The sequence below is a fragment of the Salvelinus sp. IW2-2015 genome, unplaced genomic scaffold (assembly GCF_002910315.2).
Source record: "Salvelinus sp. IW2-2015 unplaced genomic scaffold, ASM291031v2 Un_scaffold1221, whole genome shotgun sequence".
Lineage (NCBI taxonomy): Eukaryota > Metazoa > Chordata > Actinopteri > Salmoniformes > Salmonidae > Salvelinus > Salvelinus sp. IW2-2015.
Genome location: NW_019942785.1, coordinates 301,112 through 306,656, shown reverse-complemented (window position 1 = coordinate 306,656; position 5,545 = coordinate 301,112). Strand labels below are relative to the sequence as shown.

Genomic DNA, 5,545 nt, shown 5'->3' with positions numbered 1-5,545 from the left:
AGCGTACATTAAGGCTTAATGATTTCCTGACCTCGGTAGCATCTAAAGCCCAGCTACATTAAGTAATGATTCCTGCACTGGTAGCTCTAAAGCCCCAGCTACTTAAGGTAATGATTTTCCTTACCTCAGTAGTGTCTAAAGCCCAGCTTCATTAAGGTAATGATTTCCTTGAGCTCAGTAGCGTCTAAAGCCCAGTTACATTAAGGTAATTGATTTCCTTCCTGAGTCGTAGCGTCCTAAAGCCCAGTTAAATTTAAGGAATGATTTTCCTGAGGCTCGAGTAGCGTCAAAGCCCAGGTTACAAATAATAAGAGTAAGAGATATACCTGAAACCTCAGTAGTCTAAAGGCCCAGCTAATATAAGGTAAGGATTTCCTGAACCTCGGTAGCGTCTAGAAGCCCAGCTACATTTAAGGTAATGATTTCCTGAGCTCATACTTCGTGGCTTGAGGAGACTATAATGGTGAGTTTCGTAGAGAAGCACAAAAAGTCGTTAGCACAGTGTGATATGATGACTGTTATAAATAGAGATTTAGCACTGAGAGATTTATTGGGTCCGGACAGCTAGCCTGTACTAATAGCCCAGAGCCCACATTCAATAACTCAGGTTGAGATATTATCCCTGAGTTCGCTTATCTTCGAGTTAGCCTGCATGCGCGTATCGTAAACGACCCAGCAACGTCTACATGTAAATGCTGGGTATAATCTTTACTCTGCAGCCAGTCCAGTAAGATATCAGTATATTAGACTTTACATCGGTGTGTTGCAGTGACACTAAACCCCTCCATCTGTTCTAAAGCCCAGTACTATATTCACTTTAATAATAAAGTGAGATGCTTTCTTCTAACCTCAGTGACAACCATAATATAATTACAGTGCATAAAACATGAATAGATGTTTAAAAACATTCGTTACCCCATCTAATTCTCTTCAGGATGCCTCGGCCTTTTCTTGTTCTTGGTAAGCTCTGTCTGCTAAGCCCTGCTAGCGTGTCTGTTCTAGACGCTCTATCTTGAATTGCTCCTTCTAGCGCCTTCTCTGTCTGGCACCCCCTGTGTGGTTCTCTGGCCACTCCTGCTGGTTCTCTTGAAGACTCCCCTCCTTGGTTCTCTGCCCATGCACGGTTGCCTCCATGGCCCTTTCCTGGTGGCCATCTCCAGATCCAGTGGGACTGTGTTGTCTCCAGATAATCGTCGGCTGTGTTGGGTGGTTAGGAACACCGGGTGTTGACTGTCTGTCTGTCTGTCTGTCTGTCTGTCTGTCTGTCTGTCTGTCTGTCTGTCTGTCTGTCTGTCTGTCTGTCTGTCTGTCTGTCTGTCTGTCTGTCCTTCTACTAAACGGCCATGTCTGAGTTAGCTCTCCTGGGCTGGGCATCTGTTGGAGGAATAGACAGACGAAGCTTTCATTACTAAAACACATTCAAATGCAAATGCAGAGAATAAATGCATGGTTTACACCCGAGCCCAGACAGCAAGGTCGTTAATGAAGGGAGGGTGTCAGCCAAGATGTTTATTTGTCAGCCAAAATGTTTATATGGCTTTAAAACGTACACATGGATCTGTATGCAGATCTGGGGTTTAGAGGTTATAGCACAAATACATAAAGCACACGCAAACATAAACATACATGACCGTCATAGTCATAATATCATCTGTACATCGATGGAAAACTGCACATGTTACATATGTGGGTCTCCCTGGTATTGTTCTATACTTCTGGTTTCTCTGTGTAACGTTGGACCATGCTGCTTGTGAGATACAAGGTAGTGTGAGAGTGTCTGAGAGTGTACAGTAAGGCAAGATAATAATTTAAAGGCAAGGTAGCTAAACTGGATGGTAAAATATGTGCTATGCATGTGTGCTATGTATCCATGAGACCATGTGTAATGTGTTCTAATGGTACCAGGAAGACAGATAAATATAGGTTTTATTTACAATGCTGTTTGTGCTCCACTTGTTGCCCTTTTCTCATGGCAACGGGCCACAAATCTTGCTGCTGTGATTGCAAACAGCGGTATTTCGCCTAACAGATATGGGAGTTTATCAATGTTTGACTTTGTGGGTCTGTGTGATCTGTGGGAAATATGTATCTCTAATGTGGTCATATATTTGTCAGGAGGTTAGGAAGTGTAGCTCATTTTGTGGGCAGTGTGCACATGGCGAGAGCCTATGGCGGCCTCTCAATAGGAAGGCTATGCTCACTGAGTCTGTACATAGTCAAGGATTTTCTTAACTTGGGGTCAGTCACGGTGGTCAGTTATTCTGCCACTGTGTACTCTCTGTAAAACATCTGTCGTTCTTCCCCAGAACAAGGCAGTTAACCCACTGTTCCTAGGCCAACATTGAAAATAAGAATTTGTTCTTAACTGACTTGCCTAGTTAAAAAACAGAACCAAAAAAAACCAATGAGGAAATGGTCTAGGCAGGTACCCCGGAAGCTTCCTTAATGCCAAGCCACAGGTGAAAAAAGATTAGCCTTTTATCCGGAATGATCCGCATTATCCCTGTGGGGCTGGGCTCATCCCCAACCCCGGCCTGCCTCCACCTGCAGCTGCCTGTCATTCCTGACTGTTTGTATTCTGAAGCAGAAGGCAGGAGCTCTGCTCCGAGTCAAGCATCCCATTTAATTAGGCTTTCTGTTGACAGCGTGATATGATTTACAGTGTGAAATTATGCGTGATCCACATGTATATAGCGCCCATCTACATAATGGTGCATTGAGGAGTTTGATAGGAGGGTTTTAACAGGACTGCAGGGTGTGTTTTATCTTGTTTGTATTATAAAGTTGCTACCGACTGAGTTAATATTTACTCTCTCCTCTCTACTCGTCTGTATCTCCATCTGTTAGGTGTGGTACATGGACGGTTACCACAACAACCGCTTCGTGCGGGAGTACAAGTCCATGGCGGACTTCATGACGACGGACAACTTCACGTCTCACCGCCTCCCCCATCCGTGGTCCGGGACAGGTCAGGTGGTCTACAACGGCTCCATTTACTTCAACAAATTCCAGAGCCACATCATCATCAAGTTCGACTTCAAGACCTCCGCCATTAGCAAGTCACGCCAGCTGGACAACGCCGGCTACAACAACATGTATCACTATGCCTGGGGCGGCCACTCCGACATCGACCTCATGGTGGATGAGGGTGGGCTCTGGGCTGTCTATGCCACCAATCAGAACGCTGGAAACATCGTCATCAGCAAGCTCAACCCCAGCACGCTTCAGATCATCAAGAGCTGGACTACCAACCACCCCAAGAGGAGCGCCGGCGAAGCCTTCATGATCTGTGGTACTCTCTATGTTACCAACGGTTACTCTGGCGGGACCAAGGTGTACTACGCCTACAGCACTAACTCCTCCACGTACGAGTACATAGACATCGCCTTCCAAAACAAGTACTCCCATATCTCCATGCTTGACTACAACCCTCGGGACCGTGCGCTCTACGCATGGAACAACGGACACCAGGTTCTGTACAATGTCACACTATTCCATGTCATCAGCTCACAGGAATTGTAACCATGGAGACAGGACTATTTACAATATACTATATAGAGAATAGAGAGAGAGATCATCTTATATTTGAATATACTGTATATCTATAAGAGAAAGACTTTATGGAAAGAGCAGCATATGCAGTATGTAATATCATAAGACTGTCTTTAGAGAGATTACATCAACCATGACTGGAACTACAACGTGAATTAATGTGCACATCGATTGAAATTAAAAAGAGAACTGTTTACTAAAAAGGAAGGGAACATGATACATCTAGAGTTCAAAACTATATATTGGACTGAAAATAACAGATGCCAAAAAAATATCACGCCTTTCTTTTTTAAATAATGGATAGTAACCATCATGGAAGATTGTCTCTGCGGCTCTGTGTCTGTCTCTGGAAGTACTGTCACTCCCTCCTCCCTTCTCCCTTCTCTCTCCTGGACTTTACTCTATGGGGATCAGTGGGGTCCTAGCAAAGGACTATGGGATTGGTTATAAACTGTTTGCCAACCAGGACCCCCCATTGGCCCCCGGACAGAGAGGGAGAACCTCGCCCTTCGGACAGATAAGGGGAAACATTGGGAGAACCTCGTAAAACAGGGAGAACTGGGACATTATTTGGAGAATGGTGGGGTGAACCAGCATATGGTGTGCAGAAGACCACAGAGCCTACAACCACCGTCTGTCACACACACACACACATTCTATCCCTTCAGTAGCAAATAAAGAAGTCTGTAAACAAGTAAACAACAACATCATCAACATCCATGAGAAGACCTGGGCCTGTGTTCACAAAGTGTCTCAGAGTAGGAATTCTGATTTAGGATCAGGTCCCCCCTCTTATTCATTATGATTTAAAGGGCAAATCGGATCCGAGATCAGCACTCCTACCCTGAGGCGATTTTTGAATACGCTCCCTGAAGGCACTGACTGTTGGGGCACACTGTTGTACTGTACGAGAAGTAGGTCGGTATTCAATCAAAGCTGTGTAGTAGCGCGCTTGACATTTAAAGGGAATTTCCAATTGAGTCAATATCCGCAGCGTTTTCAGTGAATGCAATCTCTGCAAACGCGGGAACATTGGCTTTAAAAGCCGCGTTGTCAACTGCGCCACAGCGTGCCTCTTGGATTGAATCCCGGCCAAAGACTTTCCTGTTTGTGACTCTGTGTAAAACAGCCTTGATTTGCATGAGTGTTTTTTACCATTCTGGTCTGCTACCTTCTGAATGTCTTTTTGCTATATGATGCTGTACCTATAAAAGAGAGGGATGTGGGGGGGTTGGTTGCAAAAATGTTTGCTTTTTCACTTTTTTTTTATGTTCTTGTATCACCCCCTTGCTGTTGGCACCGGCTTTGCTTCTCTGTCTATGTTTAGTTGGACCGTGTGGGAGGAACCTATCTCATATACAGCTCATTTCTTTCAGAAGAATACAAAACAATAGAATATATCAAGTAATGTATCCTGGAGACATGGGTTCAGTCCTACGGCTCTTCTCTCTTCAACTGAATCGCCCTCTTCTGTTAACTAAAGTATCCCTTTAGTCGAGGGTAATGCTGTTAAATGTATCTCCCCCTCCCACTCACCTAGCAAAGGATAATGCTGTTTAAATGTAAAAAACCCTTGCAGAGGACAATGGCTTTTCACTCTTTTTGTGCTTTTGCTGGACGTGTGTTGTACCTGAGATGAGATAGTTAATGATTTGTGTCAATAAACAGAGAATCTTTGTTCTAAGCTCATTCCTCGCGCAGCTTGAATTATTGATCGTCATGGAGGCACAAAGGGGCAGTTAAAGAGCCCCACGGGGCTCTACAGTAGAACCACAGGTTGCAGACCCCTGGTTATGGTAACAGCGCATGTGTCTGTCAGGATCAGGTTGTTGTGTGTGTCTTTGTTTGTGTGTGTGCTTGACTGACCATAAGACCACATCATGGGTCTTACTAAGAACAATACTGAGAGGTCATGTCTTTTCATGAGTTCATTCTGCTTCATATCAAACAGAGAGAGAGATGACTCCCTGGGTATACATTACCTCCTGTTGAT

The 5,545-nt window shown here is 44.5% G+C and overlaps 1 pseudogene; it reads left to right on the top strand.

Annotated features, from left to right (window-relative positions):
• LOC112070110 (noelin-like) overlaps positions 1-5,241 on the top strand; it is a 24,220-nt pseudogene extending 18,979 nt beyond the window's left edge.
• Positions 5,242-5,545: the final 304 nt, after the last annotated feature.